This window comes from Bos taurus, unplaced genomic scaffold (genome assembly GCF_002263795.3).
Source record: "Bos taurus isolate L1 Dominette 01449 registration number 42190680 breed Hereford unplaced genomic scaffold, ARS-UCD2.0 Leftover_ScbfJmS_965_547, whole genome shotgun sequence".
Lineage (NCBI taxonomy): Eukaryota > Metazoa > Chordata > Mammalia > Artiodactyla > Bovidae > Bos > Bos taurus.
This window is the reverse complement of record NW_020192254.1, coordinates 197,981-213,065: the sequence shown is the minus strand read 5'-3', so window position 1 is coordinate 213,065 and position 15,085 is coordinate 197,981.

Genomic DNA, 15,085 nt, shown 5'->3' with positions numbered 1-15,085 from the left:
TGATGTATCAGTTCAGTTCAGTTGTTTTGTCATGTCTAACTCCTTGCAATCCCATGGAGTGCACCACATCAGGCTTCCCTGTCCATCACCAACTCCTGGAGCTTGCTCAAACTCATGTCCATCGAGTCAGTGATGCCATCCTACCATCTCATCCTCTGTTGTCCCCTTCTCCTGCCTTCAGTCCTTCCCAATATCAGGGCCTTTTCCAATTAGTCAGTGCTCTGCATCAGGTGGCCAAGTTATTAGAGCTTCAGCCTCAGCATCAGACCTTCCAAAGAATATTCAGGACTGATTTCCTTTAGGATGGACTGGTGGATCTCCTTGAGCTCTCAAGATCTCCTTGAGAGTTCAAGGGACTCTCAAGAGTGTATATACATACATACATTTTCAGAGAATAATGTATTTTGCAAAAATATTAACATACACCATAGACATCAATACAACCATCTGATTAAGTAGTTTGTTTATTATAAAGATTAGTAAACACAATTTTCGGAGAAAGCAATGGCACCCCATGCCAGGACTCTTGCCTGGAAAATCCCATGGATGGAGGAGCCTGGTAGGCTGCAGTCCATGAGGTCGCTAAGAGTCAGACACGACTGAGTGACTTCACTTTCATTTTTCACTTTCATGTATTGGAGAACGAAATGGCAACCCACTCCTTTGTTCTTGCCTGGAGAATCCCAGGGACAGAGGAGCCCGGTAGGAGGCCATCTATGGGGTCACACAGAGTTGGACACAACTGAAGTGACTTAGCAGCAGCAGCAGCAAACGCAATTTTAGCTCTAGGCATGGCCTTAAATTTAGAGTACATGAAAACTGATATGTCAATAACAAGTTATGTAAAAGTCAGAGTCTTCCTTAGTGAGCTCATAATATCTCAGAAATGCAAGATGAGAAAAATCAACAATCATATTACAATAAAGTAAATAGACATATAATAGACATAGGACCTTGTTCTGTTCCTAAGCCTATTATACTCGTAATAGGTAATGTAATCATTATGATACATTTATCATCCCCATTAGTAATAATAGAACATAAGGACTAAGCGAAACTCCACAATCTGACAACAGAATCCAGAATTCAATGGAAAGGGACACTCGGTTTATGTTGAAATTATTTTTGTGCCATGGAGGACAAGGTGGAGGGTACATGTGAGAATAAGAAGAGTGAAGCACAAGCCGATTCTTGAAGTGTCACCGAGAATTCCATGTGAAAATGTGAGAAAGACATTGCAAACCAAAAAGCAAATCATATGCAGGTCTTAGATAAAAATGATGTGTTTGAAATGTACTTGTTTGCTATGTGGTACAAGTGACTTCTGTTCACAATACGTACAAAAACATGGTGAAAGTGAGGATGAAAAGTTAGAGGGAGTTAAGTTATATGAATGGAAGGTGTGTATTTAGAAGCAAAATTCACAGAACTTTGTGACTAATATGAGAAAGATGAGACTCTTAGAATTATTGTCATATATTTTTATTGTCAATTTATCTACCTATAAAAGTGATATAGAAACATTCTCCCATTTAACCTTAACATGATTTCTCCTTGACTTATAGTAATGCTGATATTTTTAAATCCAATATAATATGTATATTACTAATAATGACACGTTGAGCAGGTTTTCAGCATATATTTAGAGTTCCTGATAGAAACCCAGACGTCCAATATACTTGACAGCTTATAAGAAAAAAACAACTCAGAGCCTTCTTTTACCTTTCTCCCCAAGAATAGAAATGATTTCTCAAAGATGGGACTCAAAAGAGATAATGCATTTTCTTACCAAGCAATACAACAGTAGCAAGTTCTTCTTTTACAGATACCAGCTATTGCAAAAATCCCATACGAAATGTTCTGAAGATAGCAACATAATATGTCAGATGTAAGCAGACAGATCTGGAATAATCCGTCACCCCTCCTGAAAATGACCTGGTTTCATATTGTTACCCATGGCCACCCTACTTCCAATAAAATTTTTGCAAATGACTCTCTCACCCTCAAGTTGAGGTCTGTCACTTATTGGTATCGTTACCAGATTTGGGAAGGGTCAAAGAGCATCCTCCTTTGTGGGCCTCGGTTCTTGATAAGGAAACAAAGAAGAATCTGAGGTCTTACTCATGGCAAAAACAAGTTTATTAAAGAAAGAACAGAAAGAGCACCTCAAGGGAGAGATGGGCTGGTGCAAGAGAGGCACTGCTGCTGGAATGATGAGGTAAGAAGGGTTTTCAAGAAAGGGCTTTTGCATATTCATTTAGGTGGACATAGACTGGCAGTTTTGATTGACAGTTGCAAGTTGCATAACAGCATACAGTATTGCTCATATCTTTCCATAATTCAGTATGTTTTACTCAAATGCATGTATGTATAGAATATTTATGAACATTTAATAGGCTCCCATCTGCCTAAGGCCACTTGAGGACACAACTGTGCATCAAGGGCAAGTGTCTAGGAGTTGAAGAAGTCCTGTGGTTTCTTTGTATCCTTTGCATTTCAAGGGCACATACATAGAGTTGGAGCAGTCTCTGTGGTTACTTTGTAGCATATATGTGAGCACTCCTGGGCCACACTGGAGCTTGTCTGGGGTGGGCTTTATAGAGATCAGCTTGAATCTTTTTTAGCTAGGCCACCCCTCGTTGCCTATGCCTAACTTTCTACCTAACAGTATCAAATTTGGAAACAATCAGTGAAGGTAAAATTAACTTTAGAGCAAAAAGCTTACTAGTGAGATAGACAGCTGCTATTTAATGGGAAAATGTTAGCAAGAAGATAAATCCCTGGGGGCTGAGACAGTAAAGAATCTGCTTGCAATGTAAGAGATCCTGGGTAAGGAAGATCCTCTGGAGAAAGGAAGGTCTACTCACTCCAGTATTCTCACCTGGAGAACCCCATGGACAGAGGAGCCTGGTGAGCTACAACTCATGGGGTTGCAAAGTCAGACAAGACTGAACAACTAACACTAACTAATACTCAAGTAATTCTTCCACTTAATAACATAAGAAAAGATTCTATAAAGCAAAACCATTTTGTATCTCAATTGCTGGTATCATCATCATTTACCACCAGATATCAAGGCTCTTATAAACCACTGGTAAATAAGATTGTGAAGCATTAGTGTAAAAATAGGAAGAAACAAAAAGGCCAGTAAAACAGAATAAAACAGAAGCCAGACAAACATATATTAATACTTTACAAAGTTATGTTATGTGTAAGAAATATTCCACTGCAGTGAAGTGAGAGGAAATTGTACTATTTTTAGGAAATTTAATGAGTTTGTTTAAATAAGTACACAGAAAAAAAAATAATAATGTAACCACCTACCTCATACTAAGGGCTTCCCAGGTGGCTCAGTAGTAATGATCCACCTGCCAAGCAGGGGACAGGGGACACAGGTTCTATTTCTGGGTTGGGAAGATCCCTTGGAGGAGGAAATGGCAACCCATTCCAGTATTCTTGCCTGGAAAATTATATGGACAGAGGAGGTTGGAGGGCTATAGTCCATGGGGTCACAAAGAGTTGGATTTAGTGACTAAACAACAACAGCAACCTCACACTAAACACATAAATATATTCTAGATAGATTATAGATATAAGTGCAAACAAAAATAGAATTGTCTCTTAGAAGATAAAGCATAAGGAAACATTTTCAAAATCTTGGAGTAGGAATTATTTCTTAACCAGGATTTGAAAAGTAATAATTACACAGGAAAATACAAGGAACTGAAATGTATTATGAATAAGAACTTCTGCTTACCAAATGTATTTTGTGAGTAAATACACAGGCCAAAGTATGAAGAAGGTTATCTGAAATATATATTATTCTAAGAAAAGACTCACAGTCCCAATTATAAAGAAGTTTAGTGTACTAATAAGGCAAATAAACTAAATCAAATCCCTTATGATTATACAGTGGAAGTGAGAAATGATTTAAGGGTCTAGATCTGACAGATAGAGTGCCTGATGAACGATGCAATGAGGTTCGTGACATTGTACAGGAGACAGGGATCAAGACCATCCTCATGGAAAGAAATGCAAAAAAGCAAAATGGCTGTCTGGGGAGGCTTTACAAATAGCTGTGAAAAGAAGAGAAGCAAAAAGCAAAGGAGCAAAGGAAAGATATAAGCAGCTGAATGCAGAGTTCCAAAGAATAGCAAGAAGAGATAAGAAAGCCTTCTTCAGCAATCAATGCAAAGAAATAGAGAAAACAACAGAATGGGAAAGACTAGAGATCTCTTCAAGAAAATCAGAGATACCAAAGGAACATTTCATGCAAAGATGGGCTCGATAAAGGACAGAAATGGTATGGACCTAAGAGAAGCAGAAGATATTAAGAAGAGATGGCAAGAATACACAGAAGAACTGTACAAAAAAGATGTTCACGACCCAGATAATCACGATGGTGTGATCACTCACCTAGAGCCAGACATCCTGGGATGTGAAGTCAAGTGGGCCTTAGAAAGCATCACTACGAACAAAGCTAGTGGAGGTGACAGGATTGCAGTTGAGCTATTTCAAATCCTGAAAGATGATGCTGTGAAAGTGCTGCACTCAATGTGCCAGCAATTTTGGAAAATTCAGCAGTGGCCACAGGACTGGAAAACGTCAGTTTTCATTCCAATCCCAAAGAAAGGCAATGCCAAAGAATGCTCAAACTACCGCACAATTTCACTCATCTCACACGGTAGTAAAGTAATGCTCAAAATTCTCCAAGCCAGCCTTCAGCAATATGTGAACCATGAACTTCCTGATATTCAAGCTGGTTTTAGAAAAGGCAGAGGAACCAGAGACCAAATTGCCAACATCTGCTGGATCATGGAAAAAGCAAGAGAGTTCCAGCAAAACATCTATTTCTGCATTATTGACTATGCCAAAGCCTTTGACTGTGTGGATCACAATAAACTGTGGAAAAATTCTGAAAGAGATGGGAATACCAGACCACCTGACCTGCCTCTTTAGAAATTTGTATGCAGGTCAGGAAGCAACAGTTAGAACTGGACATGGAACAACAGACTGGTTCCAAATAGGAAAAGGAGTACATCAAGGCTGTATATTGTCACCCTGTTTATTTAACTTATATGCAGAGTACATCATCAGAAACGCTGGACTGGAAGAAACACAAGCTGGAATCAAGATTGCCGGGAGAAATATCAATAACCTCAGATATGCAGATGACACCACCCTTATGGCAGAAAGTGAAGAGGAACTCAAAAGCCTCTTGATGAAAGTTAAAGTGGAGAGTGAAAAAGTTGGCTTAAAGCTCAATATTCAGAAAACGAAGATTATGGCATCCAGTCCCATCACTTCATGGGAAATAGATGGGGAAACAGTGCAAACAGTGTCAGACTTTATTTTTCTGGGCTCCAAAATCACTACAGATGGTGACCGCAGCGATGAAACTAAAAGACGCTTACTCCTTGGAAGGAAAGTTATGACCAACCTAGATAGCATATTGAAAAGTAGAGATATTACTTTGCCAACAAAGGTTCATCTAGTCAAGGCTATGGTTTTTCCTGTGGTCATGTATGGATGTGAGAGTTGGACTGTGAAGAAGCCTCAGCGCTACAGAATTGATGCTTTTGAACTGTGGTGTTGGAGAAGACTCTTGAGAGTCCCTTGGACTGCAAGGACATCCAACCAGTCCATTCTGAAGGAGATTAGTCCTGGGATTTCTTTGGAAGAAATGATGCTAAAGCTGAAACTCCAGTACTTTGGCCACCTCATGCAAAGAGTCGACTCATTGGAAAAGTCTCTGATGCTGGGAGGGATTGGGGGCAAGAGGAGAAGGGGACGCCAGAGGATGAGATGGCTGGATGGCATCACTGACTCGATGGACGTGAGTCTGAGTGAACTCTGGGAGTTGGTGATGGACAGGGAGACCTGGCGTGCTCCGATTCATGGGGTGGCAAAGAGTCAGACGCAACTGAGCAACTGATCGGATCTGATCTGAAGGCAAATAACACAACAAAAGTTGGCAAAAATAAAGGGATGACCACAAAACTTACTTGCATAATATCATTAGTCATCAGGAAAAAATACGTATTCAAGAAAACTAGGATCCATTACATACTCAACAGGATGAATAAAACAAAAAAGAAAAAAAAAATTACCAAAAGGTGATGAATGCATTAAACACCTGAAATTCATCTCTGTTACTGTTTGGAGTGTAAATCTGTAGTATACCTTTGGAGAACAAAGCAGCAAAATATCTTTATATTCATGAAACAAATTCAAATCATTCTACTCAATCAGCTGATAGTACATATAAGGGTGAGCGGTTCCAATCTGCCTCTCAAAATCCTTTAACAGGTGTGGACGCATTTTGTTTAAAAATAGCCATATTCCTACTTGAAAACTGGGTGGCCGGCCGTGACTCCGTCTTTCTGATCACCAGACAGCGTTGGTGCCCGTCTCTGCTGGCCCTCCCTGAGCGTGTTTGTTGCCCTTCCCTGTCACTTCCGGCTTTCCCCAGCTCCCGGCCCACCCCACAGAGGTGACCGCTCAGCACCCCCTTACCCGGTTTAGGTCCTAACCTATCTCACCTCATGTGGTGTCCTTCCCTGGCCTCCATGGCCAGTGGCATCTCCGGGCAGAGAAGTGCTCTCGGTCCCCAAGGGGGGAAGATGGGCAGAGCAAGCTGCACGTGAGGGCTGGGCAGAGCAAGGTGCACGTGAGGGCTGTGGAGGCGCTGGTACGCAGCGGGAGAGTGTTCTACAGGACCAGTTGTGGCTCTGGGTGTTGGCGGTGATGGGCGCAAGCCTGGACAGTGGGGCCCCATGAGGACCAGGAAGGGCAGTAGACGTCCTGGGTGCCAGGGTCCGCTCCTGTGCTGGAGGCTTCTGGCGGTGAGATTCCGTGGCGTGATGCGGTAGCTGCTTTGCTTCCGGGTCGTTTTGAATGGCTTCCGGGCCCCTCACTGTCGATCGCGGCCACCCCACCTCCACCGTCGGGTCTGTGCCTCTGCCGCGTCTTTGCCATGTGGGCCTACGTGGCCGCACTCCGTTGGTGCCTCATCCGTCCTGTCCTCTGATCCCTGGGGCTGCGCCTTGGTGCGTCTCGCTTTCCCGGCCCGCCTTGCCCCGGCTCCATTGCCCTTTGCCGCCTTCTGTGCACCGATGTTGTTGGGTGCTGGACCAGGAGGAGCGCCTGTGCCCCCTGCGGTGGGCTTGTCCCAGTGTGCGCGGGTCACGGGCTGGCTACCTTGCCTATACCGCCACCCCCAGGGGGGTGAAAGTGAGGGTGCCACGACCGTCTCCGATGTGCCCGGCTGGTGTCCTTAGCCCTACTTTCGGCCCACCAGGCCCTCGAGGACGGTCTCCCCAACAGAACTTTGGGGCAGCACGCTGCATCCCTCATGGATGGAGCGTGGGGGATCTTTTGGCCTCGCCGTGGGAGGAGACAGTCGGCCGACCTGGGGTGATCGCCCTCCACCTTCCTCACCTCGTGGAGTTTCGGTGCCACTGCCCTTCACCCCACGCTCAGCACGCCAGGTGCCCTGTGCTCACTTGGGATTCCCAGGTGGCGCAGTAGAAAAAAATCAGCCTGCTAATGCAGGCAGTTGCAAAAGATGCAAATTCGATCCCTGAGTGGGGGAGATCCCCTGGAGGAGGAAATGGCAACCTCCTCCTGTATTCTTGCCTGAAAAATCCCTTGGACAGAGGAGTCTGGCAGGCTGCAGTCCATGGGGTCATAAAGTCAGAGCTGCAGACACGACTGAGCACATGCACATATACACATGAGAAAAAGGAAGAGAATCCCAGTTACAACTCAACTGTTGTGTAAAGAATTTTGTAATTGGCTTTCCAGAAATGCCACCTTTAGTAGCTGACTTAGTAGAAGAAGGACCCAGATTACACAGGAGGGTTGAGAAAGTGGCTCCTGTATCCAGTAGGAATTTAACAGGATGGCCTCTTCTAGTTAGAGTCACCTGAGGCTCCTGTGTGGTAATGAGGACAGAAGCCAAAGTGGGAAGCCCTGGGCCCCGTGAATCTTGATCTTGTGTCTGAGTTTCTGACCCCTGAAACCTATGTCCTTGGGGATATTACTCTTCCAGTGATCTCCCTTGCAAATGGGGCAAGGCCTTGGTGGTGGCCTCTGCTTGCCTTGGGGGCATTGTCCCTTAAAGTGTCCATCCTTGCCACAACAAAAACAGACGCCAGGTTTCTGCTTTTGTCCTCCCTCCTTTGTAGCCCTAAAGTTAACTCCCTGTAGGGCCATAATGAGAGCTTGGGCCTTTCTCTTATCTCTATTCTCTTTTTCTTTAGGTTCTTCCTGATTGCTGTTTAGGAGTACTCATGTGGCAGCTCTTAACAGTGTAGGGTAAGGGAGTTAGAGGAGGCGAGGTTCAGAAAAAGAAGGAGACCGGCACTTTACGGAACGGATTCACCTTTAATGAGGCAAGAAGGGGCAGCAGTCAGAGTAGTGAGCTGCTGCACTACCCCAAGAAAAGAGTAAGTATATATAGGCATATATGTGGACATTTACTGTTAAGGGGGCCTGTTCTCCAAGATTATTTGGAGTGAGTGAGGTCGCTCAGTCGTGTCCAACTCTTGCACCCCGTGGACTGTAGCCCTATCAGGCTCCTCTGTCCATGGGATTTTCCAGGCAAGAATACTGGAATGGGTTGCCATTTTTTCTCCAGGAGATCTTCCCAACCCAGGGATTGAACCCGGGTCTCCTGCATTGTAGGCAGACGCTTTACCATCTGAGCCACAGGGAAGCCAGGGAAGTGTTCAGAGTAGTTATTTCATAAACGGCTGGGGCAAGGAATTCTGGAGACCAGCTGGGACCAGCTAGGAGCTGCGCATGATCAACCTTATTGTCCATTTTTTTTCTTCAGGTCAGAGTTCTTTGTTTTGCATAGAATGGTGAGGAGGACTTGGAGGTGAGTTTTAACTCCAGACTATTTTGAGAAGTATTATGTTCCTTAAACGAGGCCCTCTAAATCTATATGAGGGCCAAAGGCCAGTTTTTAGAGTTTCCTTTGAATATCTGGAGTCGACTGAGTAATAAATTTGTCTTTAAGAATAAGTTTGGGGCATCTGGGTCCAAATTAGTGTGCTTTTTCAGTGCCTCCCTGAGCCTTTCTAGAAAAGCTATGTGAATTTCCTCCGTTTCCTGAGTCACTCCAGATACTTTGGAGTAGTCTAAGGGCTTAGCTCATGATTTTCTTAAGTCTTCCCTAATGCAAGTGATAAAGTGAACTCTCTTCCAATCATCACTGTCTTTGTCATGTGCCCAATTAGGATCGGCTATGGGCACTGCCTGGAGCCCAGTAGGTAACCAGGCTGATTCACTGTCCGGTCTCCACTGCATGCCAATAGCTTACCATTCATCTCCCCAACCATGGGCATTTTTAATTACTACTTCTTTCATTGTCAGTAAGGGTGCTAGTCAGGATTAGCATAATATCTTTCCATGCCATTTCAAAGATTGGTTTAGACCCTGGAAAACACTTACATAATTGTCAGGATCTTCAGTAAAGCTTCCTAGGTCTAATTTACTTTGCCTTAAATCTCGGAGGGGGGAAGGAACATGGACTCCTGTGGCTCCCAAGTCCCCATTAGGAGCTTCTTGTAATGGAAGGAGGGGAGGATATAGCCTAGAGATCACCAGTGTTGGGTTAGGAGCCACTGGGGTAGGTGCTGCTGCTGGTGCCCAAGGCCTTACCAGAGATTGTGGAGGCTCCTGTGGGCTAGGTTTGGGCAGCTCTGGTTAAGGGCGACAGTTTGGACCTGAGGACTTGGAGGAAGTTATAGGCAGCATGGAAGTAGCAAGCCCACAACTCCTGGATAAGAGCGTTTTCTCTCAAGACAAAGCCTGTATACATGGCACTTCTGACCATTTTCCTTCTGGTCTACGAAAGATGTCTAGTTGGACGATGGTATTATAGTCAAATGAGCCCTCAGGGGACCATTTTTCACCATCAGATATAACCTATTGAGGCTATGCCTTGGTGCAGAAAAAGATCATACACTTCTTTAACAAAGTCTAAGGGTCAAACTTCTTCTAGTTCTTCAGTATACTTTGCAAAGGCATCCGCCTTGAGCTGGGTGTAGGGCATGAAGAGGTGGCTCCCATCTGAAAGACAAAAGACCAGTGTCCAGTGCTCTTCATCTTTTCTCTGGTTCTTCTGATAGAAGGTGTCCCCACCTTGCACAGTGGGAGAAAAGAAACAACAATAAAGTATGCTTCCCTCAACTCTGGAGTGCACCTGGTCTTGAGCATCATTATCCAATTACCCTGGACTGTTGTCCTCTTCCTGTCTCTATCTTCCTTTCCACCTAGAGAGAGATATAGAGTGAGAGCCTAAGTTGGTGGACTTGCTGTGCTCTTGAACATTGGGTGTGCCTGAACTGGAGTTCCCCTAAAGCAAGCTATGTAGTGAACAAGGTTAGTAGTATTTACACACACTCCGAAATGATCCTACCTTAAATGAAAACTCTCATAACCTCTAAATGTTAGGAAAGAGAAATGGTAGATGTCCTGCAGTTCTCACTAAGACAGCAGCCTAGCAGAGAGTTTCCTCAGCACCCCAGGTCAATCTGCTGGCTAATACCGAGACCCGAGGCCACTGTCTACTAAAGCTGTCTGCCTTTGGAACTCAGGCAGGCTTGTGAAATAGAGTGGCTTAAGAGATCATGCAGCTGGATTAGGTAATGAGAAGTGAATGACAGATTTGAGAGTGAGTGTCTGTGCTTACCTTGAGTAGGCATTCAGGATTTCCAGACGAGCCGCCAAAAGATGAGACAGGAATCCGAGTTGTTGTCCACGCAGCCAAAGAATGGAATCCATGAACATGCAAACACTCATGGTAGTAACTGAATAAGATTTATTAAAGAGGAGGAAATTGCAAAGCTCTCAGCATAGACACTCAGCATAGAGAGGGGGTAAAGAATCCCCAAGGTGGTTTTTATAGCCTTCCTTTAAATCACATTCGGCAAAGGCAATGGCACCCCACTCCAGTACTCTTGCCTGGAGAATCCCAGGGATGGGGCAGCCTGGTGGGCTGCCATCTACGGGGTCGCACAGAGTCAGACTCGACTGAAGTGGCTTAGCAGCAGCAAATCACATTATTTCTAAGCATTCACTTCAACGGTCAAGATACTTAACGTCATCTTTATGACTTCTTTTGATCCTTGGATTAAGTCACTGCCCTTTTTCATGCCCTCTGTCCATTTTACTATGGGCCAGAGGTATGGGCTTAAGATTAATGATCACCATTGTTTCTCCCTCAAGCATATGGAACAGAATTTAATTGATGCTCTTCTTTGGATCTGAGTGCTGAAAATTAATCAGACTAAAGACACATTCCAAGAATTCAGGACAAGGGAGCAGGATGTTTACTGAAAACGAGACTAAGGTTTCAGAGTTTTACACTGACTGCCTAGTAATGTCTATTGCAAAACCAGTCATGGTAGAAAGCAAAAAGGAACTAAAGGTGAAAGACGAGATTAAAAAAAAAAAAAAAATGCTAGCTTAAACCTCAGCATTGAAGAAATTAAGATAATGGTATCTGATATTATCATTAAGATAATGAGCAACCTAGACAGCATGTTAAAAAGCAGAGACATTACTTTGCCAACAAAGGTCCGTCTAGTCAAGGCTATGGTTTTTTTAGTAGTCATGTATGGACGTTAGATTTTGACTCTAAGGAAAGCTGAGCACTGAGAATAGATGTTTTTGAACTTTGGTGTTAGAGAAGACTTGAGAGTCCCTTGGACTGCAAGGAGATCCAAACAGTCCATCTAAAAGAAATCAGTCCTGAATATTAATTGGAAGGACTGATGTTGAAGCTGAATCTCCAGTACTTTGGCCACCTGATGCAAAGAGCTGACTCATTTGAAAAGACCCTGATGTTGGGAAAGACTGAGGGCAAGAGGAGAAGGGGTCGACTGAAGATGAGATGGTTGGATGGCATCACTGACTCAATGGGCATGAGTTTGAGTAAACTCTGGGAGTTGGTGATGGACAGGGAGCCCTAGTGTGCTGCAGTCCATGGGATAGCAAAGAGTCAGATACGACTGAGTGACTAAACTGAACTGAACTGAATGGCATCTGGTCCCACCACTCCATAAGAAATAGGGAAACAATGGAAACAATGAGATTTTATTTTCAGTTCAGTTCAGTCACTCACTCATGTCCGACTCTTTGCAACCCCATGAATTGCAGCATGCCAGGCCTCCCTGTCCATCACCAACTCCTGGAGTTCACTCACACTCATGTCCATCGAGTCAGTGATGCCATCCAGTCATCTCATCCTCTGTTGTCCCCTTTGCCTCCTGCTTCCAGTCCCTCCCAGCATCAGAGTCTTTTCCAATGAGTCAACTCTTTGCATGAGGTGGCCAAAGTACTGGAGTTTCAGCTTTAGCATCACTCCTTCCAAAGAACAGCCAGGGCTGATGTCCTTTAGAATGGACTGGTTGGATCTCCTTGCAGTCCAAGGGACTCTCAAAAGTCTTCTCCAACACCACAGTTCAAAAGTATCAATATTTTGAAGCTCAGCTTTCTTCACAGCCCTACTCTCACATCCATACATGACCACTGGAAAAACCACAGCCTTGACTAGACAGACCTTTGTTGGCAAATAATTGTCTCTGCTGTTTGGAGGCTCCAAAGTGACTGCAGACAGTGACTGCAGCCATGAAATTAAGACACTTTCTCCTTGAAAGAAAAGCTATGACAGTGTATTGAAAAGCAGAGACATCACTTTACCAACCAAGCTCCATATAGTGAAGGCTATGGTTTTCCAGTAGTCATGTGTGGATGTGAGAGTTCAACTGTAAAGAAGGCTGAGCACCAAAGAGTTGATGCTTTTGAACTGTGGTGTTGGAGAAGACTCTTGAGAGTCCATTTGACTGCAAGGGGATCAAGCCAGTCGCTCTTAAAGGAAATCAACGTCAAATACTCATTGGAATGACTGAAGTTGAAGTGCCAATATTTTACCCACCTGTTTTGAAGATCAGACTCATTGGAAAAATCCCTGATGCTAGTATAGATTGAAGACAAAAGGAGAAGAGGGCAGCAAAGGATGAGGTAGTTAGAGGTAGTTAGTTAGCATCACTGAGTCAATGGACATGAATTTGAGCAAAGTCCAGAAACAGTGAAGGACAGGGAAGTTGGGCATATTGCAGTCCATGGGATTGCGAAGAACTGGACATGACTTAGTGACTGAACAACAGCAGTGTCACACAGTGACTATTTTAGATTTAAAAGTAAGATCAAGACATTTAATTACACTCTTACTAGGAAATATTTTCAATGAGAAATAAGTGATGCCAGGTACTCACTAATGGATTTAATTATGATACAAATACCATAATCAGTGAAGGACTAGGAAACCTTGCATGCTGCAGTTTATGGAGTCACAAAGAGTCGGACATGACTTAATGACTGAACAACAACAAGAAACTGTATTTTAATAAATTTTCTTCAATTTTACCCTGGCTAATATGCTTGCCAATAAGAATAAGCACATGTCTGTATTTGTTCAGGGGTCTGGGTGTCTCAGAGGGATACCAAGCTGATAGCAGTCTGGGATGAATTCTAGCCCCTCACACTGTTACCATTACAAGATTAGTCATTATAATATATACTCTAATATCATTGAGCAATTTGTCCTTCATTAAAATGTACAATTGTAAACTATGTATTAATAAAAAGGTATTATCAAGAATGATGAGGGATTATTTTTACTGTTTCATGTATTCAGAGGTTCTTCATGAATAAACCATAATGTAAAATGATTAGCAGTGCATGTCTACCAGATCAACAGATTTTCTTTTGTTTATTTTTGCTTTTCTATCAAGAGTTAATAAGCAAGAACTAGGGCTTTATGAAAAGGGCCTTAACAGTCCCCACAGTTTGTATAAACTTCAGACACTTTTAAAAACTAATTTGTCTTGGAGTACAGTTGCTTTACAATGTTATGTTAGTTTCTGCTACACACCACAGTGAATCAGTTACATATATACACTTATTTTAGACTATATATATATATATATATATATATATATATATATATCCATTGTAGAGTATTGACAGAGGAGCCTGATGGATTACAGTCAATGGGGTTACAAAGATGTGGGCATGACTGATTGACTAAGCACAGCACATAGAGTATTGAAGAGAGTCCCCTGTGTTGTAGAGTAGAGCCTTATTAGTTGTCTACTTTGTATATAACAGTGTGTAAATATAAATCCCAATCTCCCAATTTATTCCAGACACTTTTTCTTGATCTCCTTATTCTTTGACCATCTACTTTAGAAGGTGAGTGAGTTCCTTCTCTACCATGATGATCTGTGAACATTTTACAACCCAGGAATGTCTTTCTCGAGAACCTGTGAGCCCGCCTTCCTAAAAGTGATCATCTGAAAAAAGGGTCCCTTTGTCCCAGTCTGTGTGGAAAGGCGGAAGCTTCATTTCCACAAGTGCCAATGCCTAAGCACAGATGGGAACCTTGAGGCTGAGGGCCTGTGTTATGTTCTCATTAGCTCACTCAGTGTTTACAAATCCCCCTATCCCAGTCACTTGTTTCAGGGGAGTTGAGTTCAATCTTTCTCCTTGCAATAGTCTTGACCTTTATCACAATGTCTTGAATAAAGTTTTCCTTGCCTATTTAACTCTTTCCAGTGCAATGTTTTTGGGAGGATCTGTGGCTCCTTTCTATTAACTAAATAGCTAAAGAAAACTTTTACTCTCAAAATCCATAATGATAGGTTGATAGGTCAGTTAGGGGTGTTGTAACAGAATACCTTGGATGAGGGTGCTTATACAATATTTGTTTCTCATAGTCTAAAGGTTGAGAGTCAAGGTCAGGATTCAGCAGGTCAGGTTCTGGTGAATGTGTCTTCCTTAGATTTTGCCACCTTCTCATTTATCTTCATGTGGCAGAAAGAGAGAAAGGATGAGCTCTATTCCTCTTTGTAGAAAGATGGTAATGTCATGGGGACTCCACCCTCATGATGTAATGACCTCCCAAAAGCCCCACCTCCTGGGACCATCTCACTGGAGGTTAGGGTTTCAACATATAAATTTATGTGGGGACACAGGTTTAGTCCATAACAAGAATAGCTCACACTACTTA